The sequence below is a fragment of the Simochromis diagramma genome, unplaced genomic scaffold (assembly GCF_900408965.1).
Source record: "Simochromis diagramma unplaced genomic scaffold, fSimDia1.1 OVJJ01000302.1, whole genome shotgun sequence".
Taxonomy (NCBI): domain Eukaryota; kingdom Metazoa; phylum Chordata; class Actinopteri; order Cichliformes; family Cichlidae; genus Simochromis; species Simochromis diagramma.
The window spans coordinates 6,364,922-6,385,201 of record NW_024386792.1 but is presented as its reverse complement, the minus strand read 5'-3'; the positions used below and the strand labels follow the sequence as shown (position 1 = coordinate 6,385,201).

The 20,280-nt window shown below is 40.4% G+C and overlaps 1 long non-coding RNA gene across 1 annotated transcript in view; it reads left to right on the top strand.

Moving 5' to 3' along the window:
- LOC120728840 overlaps positions 1-17,345 on the top strand; it is a 47,808-nt gene extending 30,463 nt beyond the window's left edge. The window contains exon 4 of the long non-coding RNA XR_005694791.1: positions 16,568-17,345. This is a non-coding gene — a long non-coding RNA (uncharacterized LOC120728840). The remainder of the gene's footprint in view (positions 1-16,567) is intronic.
- Positions 17,346-20,280: the final 2,935 nt, after the last annotated feature.

Here is a 20,280-nt window from a genome sequence, read left to right as displayed (position 1 = left end):
AAAACAAAAACAGATACAAAGTGCCACCTTATGCAAACCTTAACACTGGCTCATTTGGTGTTGATGGAAAAGTGGAATGCTGTCTGACATGGCAGCCCAAAATCTGCTGGGGCTTTGGTTGGTTTCAGATTTTGCAATTAAGAAGCAAACACCATATGATTCCCTTCTTGTACCCAGCTGTTAGACTAAAAGTCTGGGTATTCTCACTGTGTTGTAAAACTGAAACAGTACTTCAAAACAACTGGACAATACATTTAGAAGTTTTCATCTGCGATAGGTTTTTGTTTTTAGTGTCCATGCAATTCCATGCAACACATAAGCACGACTGTCCTGCTGTATCTATGAAACATTCAAAACCATGGGCTGTATAGATGTATGGGTGATGCCACCCATTTGGTTTCTGAAGTTCTGTTTCGAAGCTACTTTTTCTACTGTCTGCAGTTTGGTTGCAAAAAATGGATATGAGGAGGAAGGGCGGGTTTGACTGTGAAACAGCAAACTCATTGGCTAATGGTTTGTTAGCCAATGAGCATGCGGTTAGTTACCAAGATTTACAAAACTGAATTCACTTTTTATTCAGTGTGACCCAAAGCAAGTGACTGAGCCCATAAACTCAGAAGGTAGGTTTTAACAGAGGCCGAGATGGAAAGCAGTTTTCCTGTAGATTTTTTACAGGATCGGAAACCTTCCACTATCGCCATCTGGTGGCCTTCAGACAGAATGTGAATTTTTTGGCACTTCTGCATTGGCTTCTGGAGCTACATCCATGTTTTTACAGTCTTTGTTTAAAACTGTAGCCTCATACATTTTTAGCTCATCTGGCCAAAGGACCGACGAGCTAATGTGATGGCGTTGTCTGTCACAAAGATCACTACTTCAGCTAGAGCAACTGAGATCAGTTTGTGCTACATGTGACAGTTTGTGAGCCTTCATGACTTGTAATTGGTTTTTACTGTTATTAGTTTGTGCTAATTGTGGATTATGATCAGTCATAATCAGAGATGGGCAGTAACGCGTTACTTGTAACGCGTTACTGTAATCTGATTACTTTTTTCAAGTAAGGAGTAAAGTAAGGGATTACTATTGCAAAAACGGTAATTAGATTACCGTTACTTTCCCGTAGGAACGCTGCGTTTCTGCGTTACTAAAACCGTGATTTTTTTGCGAGAATGTCTCATGACAGTGACGTAAGCGAGTGCGACGTTCGTGACAACAGCCCTGTGCAGATCAACAGTGGATCATATATCATCGAGTAAGGGAGAGAGTATGAGCGTGCAGCGTTTAAAGCGTGGAAGTACTGACCTTACTTTGAGTTTGATTCCATAAAAAGTGACAAAAACATTTGTGTCCGTTGTGCGTGGGAAGAAAACTTCTTTTTACAGCGAAAAAAAACCCCTAAACTTCAAAGCAAGCACCGAGTGCGCTACGACGTAATGGGAAACTCACAGAGAAACTCGCGGATTCTTCCACTGACCGCTGCGGCACACCTGCACCAGGGTAAACCTCCGCCTACCCTACTCCTGCTTTACAGGTGAAAATAGAGCTAGTCTGTGACTTTATTTATTTTCTGCTGTGTTTTACTTGTATCTATTTGAAAGACTGAGTGTAAACACACACAAAAAAATATTTTATGTGCTGGAATGTGCAGAAAATAAGTTTAAATGTTAAACAAATTTCTTCCAGTCAGAGAATGTTGCATATAATTAAATTTTTGCTTGATGCATAAAGTTAAAACTAATAAAACAAGTTTTATAAAGAGACTTTTCCATTTGATTACATTTTGTATGATGGATTATGCAGAAAAAGTAGAATTGGGCTGAAAGATCTATCGCTTTATCACCTATTCAGGTTGTAAATCGTGTTTTTAAAAAGTAACTAAGTAATTAATTACTTTTGAAAATAAGTAATCAGTAAAGTAACGGGATTACTTTTTTGGGGGAGTAATCGGTAATTAGTTACTGATTACTTTTTTCAAGTAACTTGACCAACACTGGTCATAATGAGCTACTGTGTCATCGTAGTCCTGGTCCAAAGACACCCCAAAATTTCAGTGACTCGTCATGTACAAATTATAATCTGTTTGAATTACTGCCATACAAGTCAAAAAAAAGAAAAAAGAAAAATAGAGGAAAAACTGACTAAAGAACAGTTTCTGGCCCACGGCTACTAAAGAATTAAACACTTTAAATTGTTTTTAATTATTCCTGATGGGAACAGTGCAAAATCATAGACGCAGGGATGGTGTACACATGTAGTAACTGTCCCTCATTTTGTTTAGCTTGATTTATTTTTCCCTTTATTTATTGTATATATATTATTTATACCCTTTTTAACACTGTAAAGTGTTGCTCTGAATTTCATTGCGTTTGTATTGTATGAAGATGTTAGTAAAAGTATCACTCAGTAGTCTATGAAACATCTCACAGTCAAATTTGAAAATGAAAGTAAGTTTATAAAAATAACAAATCCTCATTATCATGCATGCACTGTAGCCTATGTGTTTGAATGTTTTAAATATCGCTCTTAACATGCAGTAATGCATATTAATATGACGCCCCGTGCACACTACCTTACAGTAAGCCTCGCAGTAAAGTAAGATAGATCTTACATTTTTCCAGTGTAGCACACTGAATCATTGGTATCCCATCAGGATATCAAAGAATAAAGAAAATGTATATACAGTGACCTCTCCTTCTAATGGGACAAGCGGACCCAAATCATACCAACAAAATAAGAAAACCATGAGATCCCCTCACTGCAGGTTCAAGTGTTCTGGTTTTCCTTTAATTTGTCACCGGCCCGCATGTAACAGTTGATTCTACTGATGCATTTATGTCTATAGAGGCGGTAGCTTCGAGCGTGTGCACGGGTGATAGATGACCTGCCATGCTTCTCCGTGCTCTCTGCTTTATGACAGCTACGGACCTCCAGATAAGATAAACCTGGCTGTGAAAACCACAACAAAGGGCCTGCTGCATATTCCCCTTCTAAACACAGGCAGAGATACGGGCTTCTTACCGGCTAGATGCCGACTTTCACAAAATCACTTCACTGTGTTTCTGTGTGGGTGGGAAAACGTGCCAATGCATTTTATTGTTTTTAGGCCTTCTTGGTGAAAACATCAGTTTGTGAACCGTTTTTTTTGGCAAATAAAACCACATACTCTTCTTCTCTGAATATGGTGTAAAGATTTGTGTGTTTCAGATTTACAAGAACGTTCACGTTAAAAAACAAAAACAAAGTATAAAAGCATATATAAAAGACAGAAGTCTCTTCAGGGTAACCACAAACTCTCCAACATAGTATGCACCTTCAGAAACCGTTGCTATACTTTTTCCACGGTGAGCCTCTTCACAAGTTATTATAACATAAGAGCGCCTTGCAGGGAGGAGCGTCGTAGGAAACTATTTTCCCCTCACGCCGTATAAACTGTCTCTTTCCTGCAGTGTAAGGAACAGGAGTAGAAATCCTGGAAGCTCAGAGAGGAAGTCGAAGCAATTAAAGAGCCATTAGCAGCACCTCTCTGAAAAAGCCATTAATCAAGAAGCAGCAGTGCTGCTCACAATGGCAAGCACAATGTACACCAAGGAGAATGAACGACGGATGATTAAATGAAAGATATCTCTATTTGTAAAGTGTCTCTCTTTGCGAGATGCATGTGCAGCACTATAAAGACAGGTACTATTTACGCGGAGAATGAAATCTGAGGACGAGCACTCGCCCTGCTGTACATTTGAACAAATAGCTCAAGCCTACTTTGCTAAAGCATCGATCGGGATATAAGGTCTAAATACAAAAAGATAACATGAAACTGAGTCTTTCTGCTTCTAAACTGTATTCAAGACGGTTAAAAGTCACCACTTTCCTATTTAAAGAATATTTTTCGTATTTGATTAATATAGTAACATTATATTTTTTGCTTACTGTTAAATTCACAGATTAGGCTAATTTTCAGCTCTGTATGTTATTTATGTATATGTTTCATCAGTCCACTGTTATAAGTACTGATTCTTCTGTATGAATAAGAAATAAATATTGTGACTTGGTTACGTTTAGGGACTAAAAAGCACTGGGTTGGGTTCAGATAACTATTAAGATAGTTCAGGTTAAAACACAACGGTTTCTGGTTTCTCCAGACAAAATACCTGCATCTGGCAGAAATATACATCACACTGAAATGCACTGCTTAAAGATGTTGTTAATGGTGACTTGTCATTAATAAACAAAACTGATCCTGAATATTCACACACAGCACAAACATCCGCAGGTAAATATGGTAATATGGTAAATATTATGCACCTTACCTACCTACCTGGCTGTATTTGAAAACATAACCAATCCCACCCAAGAAAACTTGGAATACCGGTGAACCTTCCCAGGAGTGGTTGGCCTACCAAAATTACTCCAAGAACATCCACGACTCACCCCAGAGGTCACAGAAGAATAAAGAACAACACCCAAAGAACTGCAGGCAGTCGTGTTTCAACAATAAGAAAGAGAGAAAAGGTGTCCATGGGAGAGTTCAAGGCGAAAACCACTGCTGACCAAAAAGAGCAGAAAGGCTCGTCTCACATTTGCTAAAAAACATCCTGATGTTCCCGGAGACTTTCAGGAGAATATTCTGTGACCGACGAGGCTGAAGTTTAACTTTTTGAAAGGCCTGAATCCTGTTACATAAAACTAACACAGCATAAAACGAACATCAGCCAACAGTCAAACATGGTGGTGGTAGCATGATGGTTTGGGGCTACTTTGCTGCTTCAGACATCTTCCTGTAATTGATGGATCCATGAATTCTGCTCTCTACCAGCAAAACCTGAAGTAGAATATCCGGCCATCAGAAACACACACAATTAAAAAACAAAATGCAAAGATGGGCCAAACTTCCTCCACTGAGACGTAAACGACTCATTGTCAGTTATCAGAAATGCTTGATAGCAGTTGTTGCTGTCAAGGGTGGCACAAGCAGTTATTAGGTTTAGAGGACAATTACTTTTTCACATAGCTTTGGTCTAATATTAAGATTTGATGACCGCAGTATCCTGCGAGAACGCACGCAGACACGGGGCGAACGCCACACAGGAAGGCCGAGGGCAGGTGGTGGAGTTGGACGCAGGACCTTTTTGCTGTGAGGCAACAGTGCGAGGTTAGGTTAATTGTTGAATCTAAATGGCCACGGGTTTGAATATGAGTGTGAATGTTTGTCTGTCTCTCTGCGTTATACCTGCGCCCAGGTTGTACGATGCCTCTCGCTGTAGCTGGGATAGAGTCCAGCTTGCCTCTGCGACCCTGATAAGGATAAGCAGAGGAATATAATTCTGAAAAGTATTTTAAATAAATATTTTGATTGTACAATCTGCGCACTATTAAGCTGCTTAAGTAGGATTATAACTTTTACTTAAGTAAAATGCCTAACGACCTTGTACCCAACTACTGAAGACAAAATTTTGTTTAAATTCTTTGTCAGTTCCACTTTTCTCATAAGAAATCTACAGTAAGAGTCGGTGCTGCGTAAGAAAATTGTGGTATTTTTACACCAGTTTGACACAAATATTCTGATTTCCTGTGGACCCTCCTTGCTGTGCCACCCCATGTAAATACAAAATAAAATCTTGGAAACAACTGTTTATATGGAGATATATGTTTTTTTTCCCACAACATATATCTCCTGTTGTGAGATATATGTGTGGGAAAAAAAAATGAACTTAAATTCTGAGTGAAGGGAGAAACTTCCATTGTCAGAAAACACCAAAGGTTATGCAGGAAGTAAAATGCTCTTCTCCTGTCACCGACATCTGCCTGTGCTGTCAGTAACTTCAGCTCCTGTAACACCACTCAGTTAAACTGTTGTAGAGGAACAGGTCCATTCAGCACATTTGCCAAGAAGATATTAGAGTGATGGAGTTTTAAAAGAACCCCAAAACATCTGGCTGTTGAAGGTATTTGAATTTAAAGAGAGCAATTTTTCAGCCACCGATTTAATGTTGTGGTGTGAAAAGCACTGAAAGGTTGATCAGTGATGTAGGATGCTTGGTCAAGTTCCTGTTTTAGAAGTGCCTCCTCTACATGTACTGCATTCAGATCTTTTCAAACGTAGTTTTCATTATGACGTGCCAATTTGAATTTCTTTAAACACGACCGCCTGAAAAAGTCAAATTCCCCATAACGCCATAGCCCGACTGGTGAGTCACACTAGCTACACAGTCATGTCACCCAACCTGCCATTTATTAACAATAACAAGAATACAGGCGTATGCCTTACCATCGCTGCTTAAATGGTAAAGTTCATGCTCATTTTGAAGGGAGAGAGTTATAGAATGCGAATATGGCATTATCGATTGCATTACTCAGCCATATTGCGTCAAAAGTATGGCAGCTGCACATTAATTAGGAGTATTGATAAAACATCAGGGGCTCTGCTGGTTCAGCAGGCCACACATTATTAGGGAAAGGTTAAGTGCCCGGCCGACATTTAATTTCCTTCCTCAGTCTCCCTCTTTATGTCACACTTCCATGTCTTTTCCTTCTCTTCCACCTCTTCGGTAGTCCCCTTTCAACGTTTTTTCTCCTCGTCTTCATAAACCCTCAAATCATAATTCCTTATATTAGATTTTTTTTCTGAGGGTAAAGCAGCACTGAAAAGAAAAGTTTGTTTCCCAACCGTTCCCCACAGTCATCTCACAGATTTCTGCACACACACACACACACACAGAGCCCTCACTGTCATTTAGCAGCATCCTCTTCAGCAACACGCTTGCAAGATGGATGCCCTCTCACACGCATTTATCCGCCAGCGCTGCGGCGCTTTATTATCTAATTTTGACAGCCCGGTAACGCCCATTGTGCCGCTGTACTGCTGCCGACAGTTCCCCCAGGGACAGTCTGGGCAAGGCCTCTGCTGAACCCAATCGCAAAGTGCTAAACACGCGGCGCAGCTCGAATGCTAATTTACTGTAACCATTATGCTGAAAGACTTCCTGTCACTGCACCTACCCCCCCTTCAATCCCGTCTTGGCCGTCCTCATCAACGCTCCCACCTCCCACTCCCCCACCAAAAAACCTCACCCCCCACACAGATATAAACAAACAGACTGGGCTCACTGATTTCTTATTTTTCTCCACTCCTTAAAAATCTGCATCTTCAATGCTGTCCAGGGTCTCAAGGTTTACTGGAGCTGATAAAAAATGATGATTTTGAGGGTGGCTCTCGGTGCCCGAGGCAGAGATGACAAGACGAGATTGAAATGTGTGCAAAGCTCTTCCAATCGTGGTGTGATGAGGGATGGCTGGCCGCTCGCTGTGAGGTCTGAGTGGATGAAGCATTAAGCCACCTTAGGATAAGTGATGGTGAGCTGATGAATGGTCTTAGTTAGTGTCGTCGCCATTCATCACAGCGCGCAGAATGATTGCGATTCATCAGATTCACGGGTTTGCATTAGAATTAGTTCATGCTTGTTTTTCCACATCATCCCAACTGCGAGGCTTGTCAACAGGCAGTCACACTTTGCTCTGACAGATAATGACGAGTGACAGAAACGTATTTGGTTTTTCGCTCTGCGCTTTTAGACCGACTCCGGGTCTGTAGCTCATTTTGAGGTATATTATTCGCAGTATGCATCCGTGTAAAAGCATTAAATCTTCCATGAGTTGCAGGAATATCTCCTCCCCTTAGTGATCAGCAGAAATGAGTATAGTTGGGTGGCGTTTTTCACATGTGATTCAAGCATTTTTCTTTTCTTGTCTTATATCAAAGTGAGATGGAAAACTCTGAAATGGACTGTCATCCCAAAGCCTACCATTCAACCTATGATGGAGTGGGAAATCAGGCATTTTCCTTAGAGCAATTGGTGCTCGCTGAATACCTCCGCTAGTGTTTCGAATGGCACAGGGGACGGGTTTTCCCCAAGGCATTTATGACCCATGCTACAGTATATTACGTCTCTCTGTGCGGAATTGGATCTTGTGTTTTTCTCGCTGTAAAATCAACATTCATCTTAGAATTCAAAGACTTTCCTGTTTTTTTTTGTTTTGTTTTCTTCTGTCGTACCCTAATTTTTCCTTCTCGGTATCGATCTCAATTTTAATTGTAAATTTTTGGGGGTTGAATTTAAACTCTTTGGCAGCGCAGTGCAAGTATATGAAATCAGCTCTGACTTTGTTTTGCATTTCTTCCTGAAATGATCAAGTGTCATCATCCAGGAAATCATAGTTTTTTTCCACCCCCCTCTGCCTACTCGCTTCCCCATAAAAATTCAACAACAATCCTTCAACTCTCTGTGATTGCAAGATGAATGAGATGCTTAAAGAACATTATTCTCACTAATCTCTATGTTTTACCAAAACAATGAGTGGTTTTGACAGAAATTTACATTTTGGTTCAGGCAGCTGTCAAATGAAACTTGAGGCCGTTAGCTCTCTTGGATATGGGACCCTCTCTGGTACTTTTTTCTTTTTTTTGCTTTCCTCATTTGGTGTCCATGGTTTTACGACTGCAGTGCTTCGGCCACTGAATTGGTAATTTTACTCCAATCCCCACCACCACCCTGCCCCCAAAGGCTCATCCTGCAGTCCTAACACCCCCCCTGTCCTTACATGCAGGCCCTGCAGTTGGTCAAATTGCCTAAACCCTGAGTGATTGTAATTTCTGAAGAGGCTGCTGAGTGGTACTTTGATGGAGGGGTGGAAGGAGGAGGGGAGAGTAGGATTGGAAAAAAAAAGAAAAGGCAGTAATGGCAATGGCATTGGGCATGCAGGAGCTAGAAGCTAGGTGGGAGCAGGGAGGGGTGTGGAAGATGAATGCACTGGGAGGCGGTGTTAAGTGCTCTCGCGGAGGAGTCGAGCCCTCCCTCTCGCTGGTCGCAGCCTCGCTCTCTGCGGTCGGAACCCCTTTGAAGCAATTACCCTTTCACCTGGACAAGCTCATCACAGAATCACTCCAGTCACCCAGCACACCACCACCACCACCACCACCCCTACTCCAATGATGCCAGATTCCAACTGGGACCGCTACATGCTAGAGGAAGGAGGAGATAGTAGGGGAAAAAGCTGTCGATGCGCAGGCTCATGTGCGACACCCTTCAGTTTGCTTTACCCGTGCTGACTTGTCTGATTATCCATTGCTTTATGGATTCCATCCAATAATGCAATGGCTCAGATGTGATCCCTGAGTTTAAGTAATATTTTCAACAGATTCTAACTGGCTTTGCTGACAAGAAGCATGATCAACTTTACCTCACTAAGGGCCCCTTTAGGGCCCTGCATTGATCGCTTTGCAGTCAAACAGTGGCCACAGATCTGCAGTGTTTTCCTATATGATAGGTGTCACCATTCAGACAAAACCACCACAACAGCTCTGGTACAGAACGGGAAAAACTCATTTCAAACTATTCTAATATTTGCTTCTGTACTGATATATGATTAAAACGGAAAGAACTGAGTCAAATGGAGCATCACCCGGATGAGAAAAGTGCAGGACCAGGCCACATGAGAGCCAAAATAGATGTGACGTCACTTTTGTTTTGGGCCTGTTATATTTGTTTTTGCTGAAAAGGTAACAGGCTGAGCTAAGTGGCAATTGCAGGGCACATAAAAGACACACAGCAATCATCTCTGCGAGTCTGTCTTCAGGTCAGTACGTTTAGACTGCCCAACTAACCAGCCCACTGCACAGGAGTTGTACATTTCTCAGCAGTTTTCTATTCGGAGTTATGAGACAGTTTCTGTGGCTCTGTGATGTTTAAATGGGCTTTTAACAAGAAAGTAATTGTAATTGTAGAAAACTAAACTGACAACGCTCTCCAAGGGCTTCACTGCTGAAAGCTATTTCTTTGTTCTGCGATAATTGTGACTATTTGTGGTTAAAGCTTAATTGGAACCATGGCTCATCTAAGTAAAATTCAATTTAAAATATTTTAAATTTAATTCAAGCTTAACTTATGCTGTAGCCGGGTGTACGCTTTCCAAGGAATTTAACTCCACATTGCAAAGATCCAGACAACAGTTGCTACTGGTAGCTGTATGCCATGTAAACACAGTTATACTGGTTAGCACAAGTGTAATGCATCTCTGAAACACAATGCAATAGGTTGTAATTATAGCTAACCAATGCAATATCCAGTACTCTGCCATTGCAGACATACAATATGCAGTTTGCTCATTTTAACACTGACAGTCCTTGTTTGGACACAGCTGTTCCTGAAGACTTCTCATTTTCCGCCATTTCAGTAAAAGCAAATATTGTTCAACATTTACTTGTTCCAAGTCCAAGAGAATCAGCTATGCAACTACAGCAGCACACAAATATAAATGCAAACTACAGCTAAAGATTCGCAGTTTAAGATTAAATTTTTTGTGTGTGTTTACTCTCAATGTCTCTGTTACGTAGCTTTGTTTTTAAAAAACATGAGAAAATTGTTAGGGTTCAAGGGATTGTGAAACTCTTGGAGTGCAGCAACAAAATGTCACATGAATACGTCCACACAGGAAGCGAACAGTCCTGCGTGCTTACGGAGAAATAAACAAACTACAACAATCACAGGTGCAAACTAGCAATTCAGCTGAAACAAGATTTTTAATCCCCTTTTGGTCTCTTCTTCTTCTTTTTTTTCTTTTTTCTTTAAAACCCTCAAAACAGTAATGTATACTTTGCAGGTATTTGGTGACATCAGCCTATGCAGGTGCTTCTGTGTTTGTGTCCACCCCTCTATATGCATGCTCTGCCCTCGACTAACCCCGCTGCATGCATTTCAGCAGCCACAGGAGTGAACAGGCTTCGCTGGAAGCCCTTGTTGTTCATAAGAAGCATAAAACTGAAGAAGGTGTTGAATATTGGCTGAACCAATTAACAGCGGGTTCTTCCTCACAAACAGACTAAAGGTGTCTTTTTAAGAAAAAACTCCAACATTTTACGCTTTTGAGATTTGACTCCAAGCACATGTTATCCTTTTTCAAAAAAAAAATATATATCCAGTGAAGGATAAACGTGAAAAGCAGGGCAACTCCTATTTTTCATTTGGAAAGTGTGAGCAGATACAGTATATGTATGCACACACACACACACACACACACACACACACACACACACACACACACATATATAAGTATATATATATATATATATATATATATATATATATATATATATATATATATATAAGTATATGTATATATATATATATACATTTATATATATATATATGTATATGTGTGTGTGTGTGTATGTATGCACAACAGGGTGTGTGCATGACTTTGTGGCTGCCTGTCTACAATTTGGGCTCACACATCGTCCTGTCAGGGGTCTGTGCAGCTAATCTTTATGCACTCTGTGACCTCCTCGCTGCAAACCCTGCTAAATATATTATTCCCCTGGGCCTTTCATTGCTGCTTGGTGTCAGAAATCAATATGTATGAGGCGCGTAGATGGGAATTTCTAATAGATCTCTGCGGCCCTGCGCTGCTCTTCAATATCTGCCTTGGACTATTAGTGCCGGCTCAGTGGCGGTGAAATAACCGAGATAATCTTTTAAGGTACCTTTCTTAAGGTGGAACGGCAACTCCCGCTCTGCATCCTCCTTCCTACACTTGAATGCTGAAGATGGATTTATTGTTTAGGGGATTTATTAATTAATTAATTTTTTCAGAGGTCAAACACATGCTGGCGGAGATTTGAACTTTCTTTTTCTTGTTTTTTTTTTTTTTAACAATAGCTGTTATTTTATGATAATTGTCGTAAAATATCAACGTGCGCTTGATGATTTCTGCTTTCACATTATATATAAAACTACACGACAAACAGAAATGATCTCTACAACTGGCCGCACACTCTTTCTTGCATAAATATCTGTGTATAGATTTTTTTTCTCCCTTCCATCCATTCGAATGCTGATGTGGAGAATCATTTTTGTTAGTACATGTGCGCCTGTGCGTGTCTATGTGTGTGTGTGCACGTGTGTTTAGGCGCAAGGGTGTCTGGAGGGATGTGCCACAGTGCTAATTGCCCATATTCCTAATGTGGGGATGATTTGCTGCAGCACTTAGCGGCAGAGGCGCATGAACCTGACTCTAGTTTCTGTCTCTCTTCCCTCCACCACCTACAGTGCTTCCCACCCCCACCGCCACCCCGACCTCCATCTCCCTGCCTCTCTCTCTCTCCCCACTACATTGAGGAGGAGAAGAAGAGACATCCGGCATCGGCAGGCAGTTATGGGATTGGTGGGAGAGGCGGGGGAGGGTGGTGGTGGTGGTTGGCTCAGACAGCGTGTGGTCTCGAGGGAGGGAGAGAGGCTGAAATTATTCTACGGTCACAGGCTCCCCCCCTCCCCCCCCCCCCCACAATCTCCTGCCGAGGTCCCCGGTGTATAATCCTTGGCGCTCGCCTGCCTCGTATATCTGCCGTCCCTGAGACAAAGGTTATATTTCTCTCCTCCAGGACCACTGGCCGGTGACCAAAGAGCACATACCTGCTCTGTTATCAGCACATCATCAGCCCCCGTAGTGAGGAATTAATCACGCCGATGAGATTAATTTTTCAAATATTTATCATGTATATTTGTTCAATTAATCCAGGGACGAATGACGACACAGCCATAGATTTTTAAAGGCTGCAGCCCGCTGTTAACATCATTTGTGCTTTTCTGTGTTCTCAGGGTGCTGGCTTTCTTTTGTTGGTGTGTTGGTGCAGACATGCATGTTGTTTCAGTGATTCACCAACACAAGCCCACCACCCTGGATGTGAGCACCCATAAAATTAGAATGATTACTGGTCTAACCTCAGTCGTTACCTAATCCCGTTGAAGCCACATGACCGACCGGTTTTATTAAACTCTCTTTTTTTTAATGAGTCAGGTTATTGAAATGCAGGAGCACTTAAAATGCAGTGAATGGTTCAAATTAAGAGGACAAATACAATGAAGGAATGAGACATATGAAGAAAGATAGACAAAAGAGATTGGGGTGGGGTAGGGATGCAAAATAAAATGATGAAAATACAAACAACAACAACAACAACAACAACAACAACAAATCTCCCCTTGCTTACGTAAAGAAGCCTCTGATAGGCCATGATCAAGTTTGGGAGATCCAGACACACAATGTGGTCATGACGTCTCTCTTTCACAAAGCCCCCCCTCACGCTACTTATCTCTATAATTACCTCCCTCAGGTATTGGTACACAGGGCTACACCGCGTGCACGCTGCCATCGGGGGCACTGCGCCAGGAAGAGCAGACGGCAGCCATTCAGGGGGCAGTGAGGAGAAAAGAGGTGGAGGACTGATGATGTGTGCTGATGTGTGCTGGTGTGTGGTTGTGTGTGGGTGGTGGGGCCGGTAGATTTGTGGTGGTGTAGGAAAACATCAGGGGGAATTGGCTTCTATAAGACAGGCGTCGTGGCAGGCGTACGGTTTCCTAATTACGCAAGGTCTCCCACCGCCATTAGGAGCTGTCAGCAACACGAGGGAACGCAACTAGCTGCTAAAGAACAACAGTCCACTGCAATCCACCCTGTGTGTGTGTGTGTGTGTGTGTGCGTGCAAGGTTTTACATAGGGATTATGGGATTTGACCTGAATTGACTTTTTTCATTGCCTCCTATGTGCAGTGTTGCTGGACCTCGACATTATCATGACGAATGACACCTTTCATAAATGTGTAGACAGCAGATGCAAAGATGTACATGCTAATTTAGGTTTATACTAATACTAATACTTATGCTATACCAGTAATTTGTTTAACACTTAATAATACAACCAGTGACTAAAGGGGGTAATGAATTAAATAAAATTTTAAATACTTCACTTACAAATATTTAAAGGTAGGTACACTAAAACAAGGGGTTAACAACTCTAGATTTTACAGGAAACAAAGAAATAATTAAACTTTAAGTAAATTTAATGAAATAATAATTTCAATTAGTGTGCAATTTCCAGGTAATTTTGTAGAAAAACAAACAATATTTCCCCATCTTACATCATAAACATGCTGTACTTCTCCAGGCGCTCCAGGAGTGGATTAATCTAGCCTTTTTACATATTTAATATTCATTATGTTGATGCGCATGACAGATGTTCGATTATTCAATTGTCCTTTTATTTTACCAGTATAAATGTGATAGGGACTGTTTGCAGACCTAGGTGACCTTTTAATGATGGAACCAAGTCTAACTTTCTTTCTTTCTTTCACAATCTCTGTTCAAATAGAAAATTTAAAAGGTGTGCACAGGAGAGCAGTTCCTGTAAAATACCTGGAGGTTAGCTAAGGATAAGCCACTACCTAATACCATCTGCACCCTGAAAAGTACAGCTTACTTACACAGTAAGAGATATTGTTCTTCTGCAAAATTTTCAACAGATTATGCAGCACCAAAAAAACATACTTGGAGTATAATTTTCCTTTCCTGTAAATACCCAGAATTTATGTGCTACTTAACACTACTTTTACACAACTAAAATATGCTTACAGTGTGATTAGTACATGAAGTTTTCTAGTGTGCTACCTTTAAGTATTTGTAGGTAAATAAAATTACTTAATTACAGGAGAATTATGTCCTAAATCACTGGATGTATTATAAATTACTACCAATGATTCATATCTAGTCCTGAAACAACTGTACAACAACTTGCTCATAGAAGAAATACATTTTCTGCATTTATATATCATTAGATTGTGAATTTGTGTGGATAATAAAATACGTTTAATCAAACAAATTGTGAGCTTAAGGCAATACCACAAAACTGTACTATTACCGTAAATACGCTCACACTTGGTTTAGACATTACACCCTAGTCTGCTCGGGTCAGTGTCCGTGCCACGTCTGTCTCTTGTGTCCAGCTTGTAGTTGACTGGATGAGAGTTTTGTCCCCTTTGATGTTTTGTTGCAGCTGCAAAGGGATGAAATTTATCAACCTGGCAATATGCCAAAGTGAGTTTCTAGGTCTGTTCCCACAGTACTGAGTTATACATCTGCACCTGTGCACCTGCTTCAGTGAAGCCAAAAAAACAAACAAACAAACAAGCAAAAAATGTAAAGGAGCCAGCACTCAAGTCAGTGACATAACACAACAATGTATTTTAAAAGAATAAAAAGTAACCAAACACACGAGTAATTACTTTTGTCAGATTGTGATCACATTCCACTGACAAAAACACAACACTACTCCTTCAATCTAACTATGGATGCTAATCAATAAACCTTTTGGCCATTAGTGGAAGCAGCAGAACCGCTTCATTCGCACATAAGCTAGGTAAGCATATAGGCTAGTGGCTTTGTTGCGTAGTTGTTTACACATTTGCCTAACAAGCAAATGTTTTCCATTTTGATCCCAGGGTGGAAACATGAATCCTTTTGTGTCAGGACAGACATCTGATATAAAAATCTGCTAAATCAAACATGTTGACCAAACTGCTCTTGTGACCCCCTATGAATAAGGGAGCAGCTTATTTATACCATTTATTATGGTCACCAAGGCTTATTAGACTTCTTGGTAACTTCACTTGCAAAAATGCATGTTCTCCAACTGGTTGGGGAGGGGTTGCTGGAGGTTCCTGTTTGTTGCCAGTGAAATTGGTTGCAAGGAGGGTGGTGCATCAAAAACCCCAAAACTGGGTGGGTATTTTTTCAGTGTGGATTAGTAATAAAATTTAGCAAAAGCCGTAACAAAATACAAAATACATATATTCTTATTTAGTGAGCCTAAATAAGCATTTATTATTAAATAAGCAAAAATTACCCTCATCCTGAGCATTTATTTGAGATGTCTCATGGGACAGTGGTCCCATAAGACCCATCTCTGTCTGGGTCATCTGCAGTTTGTGTGGAAGAAGCTGATTTGTTTGCAAACACTTGTCATTTACTCTCTGAGCTGTAGTGAAATTTTAAAAAGTGGAAAAAGAAAATATTTGCATTCAAAATAAAAGTTGTCCTTACTGCAAACGACCTGTTCCAAAAGGCACGACTTTAACTCTTTCATGGCATGCATTTTTAATTTCTCTTAAAAATGATATTTGGACATATTGGAACCCATTGAATGTAAAAACAAAGAATTACCCGATTTTTTTTTTTTTTTTTTTTTTTACCTGATTTTTGTTTCCAAGAAAAATGAGAGCCACATATGAGGATATTCGTTTAAAATTTCAATAGAACAGTAGCAGTGGATATCAGGCCCTTGTAGAGCAAAGTTGAGTATTTCGGTCTAAATAACCCAAAATGTGATGTCCACATATGTGGACACCAGGTCCTAGGAGGTTAACTTTGAAGACAATCAGTTTATGTTTCAGGTGTGCATTTCACTTTTTGCAGTTCCACTTACAGTTTCTCTAGCAACTGGTTTCTACCAGGAGGTCACTGACCAATCTCCAGGCCTGTCTGTGGCTTTAGGAACTGGCAAATAAGACTTGCCAAATAATCAGGGACAAATTTTCCTCCACAGCCACTGGTTGCTAGATGGTTGCTGACAGTTCTCTAGAGTTAGGCCTTAGCCAGCTTTCTGTGTGTACATAAATCACATGTGTGGCTCTTCCCAGTTGCCAGATTATATTATATATATATATATATCTTTGCTGTCCTACTTCCAGATCCAGTCCATTTACCATGTAGCACCCTCCCTGACCCTGAATCTTCATGCTATAAATGCAGATCGAACACCGGGGCCCACCGCTCTCCAGGCGTGCCTAATATTTCACCTGCCATAGTATCAACATAATCTTATTGCCTCCCTGCTTCAGTTCCTGTGCTGTGCCTGGCCTTGGACTCGTATGCTCAAGAGTCAGTTCCTCGCATGACCACTGCTCCAGAGTCTGTGCAAATATCCACTAGGAACAGGTAAAGCCTTTAGTTTCAGCCATTCCTGGTGACTTCCATCATGTTAATGATGCTCTGGTTTGAATCTCTTACATTTGGCAAGCCTATTGAGAAACCTATCTGACTGCCTTCTTGCCTATGTGGCTGATGTTTGCCTGTAATTCAGCCCTTACGTTGCCACCCTGAGATCTTCTGTGTCCCAGTACTTAAGGTGTTGGACTGTCTCTCACTGCCTGCTCTAGGTTTCATTTTTGCTTTGTTCGTATTATTTTTTTTAAATCTGTTTTTTTTTAATGTGTGACCTTTTGGGCTGTTTTTTTTACCCTTTGACTGCCATTACTGTCATTTGCTTGCATAGTTTGCATTCACTGACCGCTGTGTATGACCGCTTTCTGGGAATAAAATCTTGCATTGTTGCGGACCTTTATGTTGGCCTCCTGTGTCCTTTATTTGGACTCATACAAAGATGGCAATAAACTCAAGTAATGCAACAACATATCGACAGCCTGTAGTGAAGCAGTAAATTAACAAAATATGCTAGAACTGCTTTCACTTAACAGTTCAATGGTTTCCTGTATAAGATTTTTTTTTATTAAGAATCTTTATCGACACATTACATTTGAGTAGTTTTTCATGGTCAAATTTTCAAACATACACTTTAGAAAAATAATTGCATGTGCCCATTGTCGCAGACTGTTTTTATCAGCAGCTTTATCAGCTTATCTTTGATAAATTCCACCTCACAATAGGCGAGGGCAAGGACAGGTCACAAGTCATGCAAGGTGCTTTTGAGAAATCTATTAAAATGTGAAAAAAAATTCAATGGAAGTTCAAGAAAAAGAAATGTTAAAGTTTTAAGTCAATATGTTTAACTTATACAAATTAACATGCTAAAAATCGGTATGTTCATTTGATTTATTCAACAAACATAGTATCTCGAAGGGCTGTTGCTACCTCTTTGGTCTACTTTTAAGAGCTTGACCGAATCCAAAAATGGATATGAACAAGAATATTAACTGCAGGTTCAATTAAACTAAACTGTCTTATTATGTTATATTTGATGTTATATGTATCTTTACAGCCCACGCACACTGAATAACTTAAGTGTTCGAGCAACTAAGGACCTGCCGACATTTGAGAGTAAGACTCAATCAGGCTCTGTTTTGATCGCACTAGTGACCCTTGCCTTGTTTTTCCATTGTACAGGGTACTGCTCCAGACTATCATTTTGCCAGATAAAAAATAATAACATTGACAAAAGTACACAGGAAGTGTCCTTTGCCGTGGGAGGTGACATAATCACATGACTTCCAAACATTATTTGTCTTACGTTCAGCATTTAATCTTGTGTGTTATGCATTATGCGTTAATTAGCGTGTGGTCATGCCCCAGTGTTTTTGATGCAGTGCCAGCTGCTGGTTAGTTTTTTATTCCAAAGGCAAACATATTTGTCCTTTTTCATTTTTCCACGTTTGTTTGTCAACATTTGTTGGTCTTTATATTCCTTCCATGATTACGGTTCCTTATATTGAGGTAATGATTTTTATTCTTTCACTAAAAAATTCAAAAACTGTAGCTGGTAATGCACAGAAGTACTCAACTGTACTGAACAGGCCAATCACAGTAGGTACTGTATGTCAAACTTATGGCACAGGATTAGAGCTGAAGTATAAATTCACGACTAGACTGCTTTTTGAAAAATAAATGTTAATTTGTTGTTTCAGTTTTGGTTGAAGAAAAGAAGATACGAACTTTGCTAGAAGGTAAAGATAACCTATCTGCATCCACACCATTTAACATGTTCATCAGTGACACACGTCTTGCATCACAGACAACATCAGAAGGACTCTTACTCTTACACCATCTAGCTTAGAAGACTGTCTTGCATGCTGAAAGAAGGAATAAAGCGATACCCAATGACGAATTGGGAATGAGACAGGTTGATGTGTTCATAACGTAACTACTGGTCCAAGATACACCTCACAACCTTTGTTAACAATCAGATACACAGCTAAAGCAAAGAAAATCATTTAAAGTTGAAGAGTGAGAATAACTACAGTATATGTTAATGCTTTGGGTTTACAGTATGTATGCTAATAAGAGGCAAATAGCTTAAAATACACCTGAACAGCCAGGCGGTATTTCCCCCCCTTTAACTCCTCTTGAAGCGCTAAACAAGCCACGCTGGACGCAGACAGCTCTCTGTGGATCTACACCATAGTATGGCAGCAGGTATCAGACACTCGCCCTACATCACACTGTGTTGTCTACCAGCTCATCACAGCTGCTGTGGTGAAAGCACACCACATCGGTGCACACGCAGACACACATACTCATGCACACCTCTGTCTCTCTGCCCGTCCCTTGTGCCTTCCCCTTTAAAGAGACACACGGGTGGCTGCACTCCACTTGACATGTGGGCCTGTATTCTCACCTTAGAGACGGAGGATGGGCATGGTTGCACGCTTTGATGGCTTAATTATCGCTGTGGAAACAGGAGTGGTTAGAGGAAGGAGCAGAGAGAGGGAGAGAGGGTTATGTGCAAGTATTAGCAGCAGTAATAAGCCTGTAAGGATCGTTAGTGTGAGGGTAAAATGGGACAGTGGTCCCATAAGACATCTCAAATAAATGCTCAGGATGAGGGTAATTTTGATGCTTATTTAGGCTCAGGAAATAAGAATATATGTGTTTTGTATTTTGTATGGCTTTTGCTAAATTTTATTACTAATCCACACTGAAAAAATATATACATTCTTTAGAAAACTTCAGCAAAAAAACTGAAATATGCAGTCGCATCATTAACATAACTGAGCTACACTGTTGTCACTCTTTATATCTTTTTACATCAATACCTATTTTTGGAAAATTAGAAAACATTATTACAAAGTGCTATCACAATCTTAGTTCTGTTGGTGGCTGTGCTAAACTGTGACTCACTATTTACTGGGCATAGACCACACGCAGGTTCAAAGGATATGAACATTCGTTAAATGATGAGCTAATTTACATGTGAGATCGGTGCTCCAGCAAAGATCCAAACTTCAATATCCCCACATGAAGGCACAGACCAGCTCAGAAAATTGGTACCAAAGATGATTCCCCCCCCCCTGATACGAGCTTTTAAATTATTGTGTGTATTTATTAGACCTTTTTTTAAAATATTAGAATCACAATTTGCTTTCAGGGTCAAACCCCAAGATACTTTCTGTCATATGACTTTTGAATATGTTCTGCATTTAAATAAAAAGAGCCTAAGTTGTAAGCACAAGAATGATGATCAAATATCAAATGTGTGTTTTAACCACTTTTAAAGATGAGATTTACAAACGCTTAAATGCATTTCAGTCAGGAACACTGCGTTCCAAAGAAGCAGTTAATTTATATTCGCCTCTCTCTGACCTGGGATTTCACAGCATCCCGTGAAGATGTGAAAACTCAGAGGTGGGCAGATCAACATCTAGACCCCAGTCCAGAACAAAGCAAACAG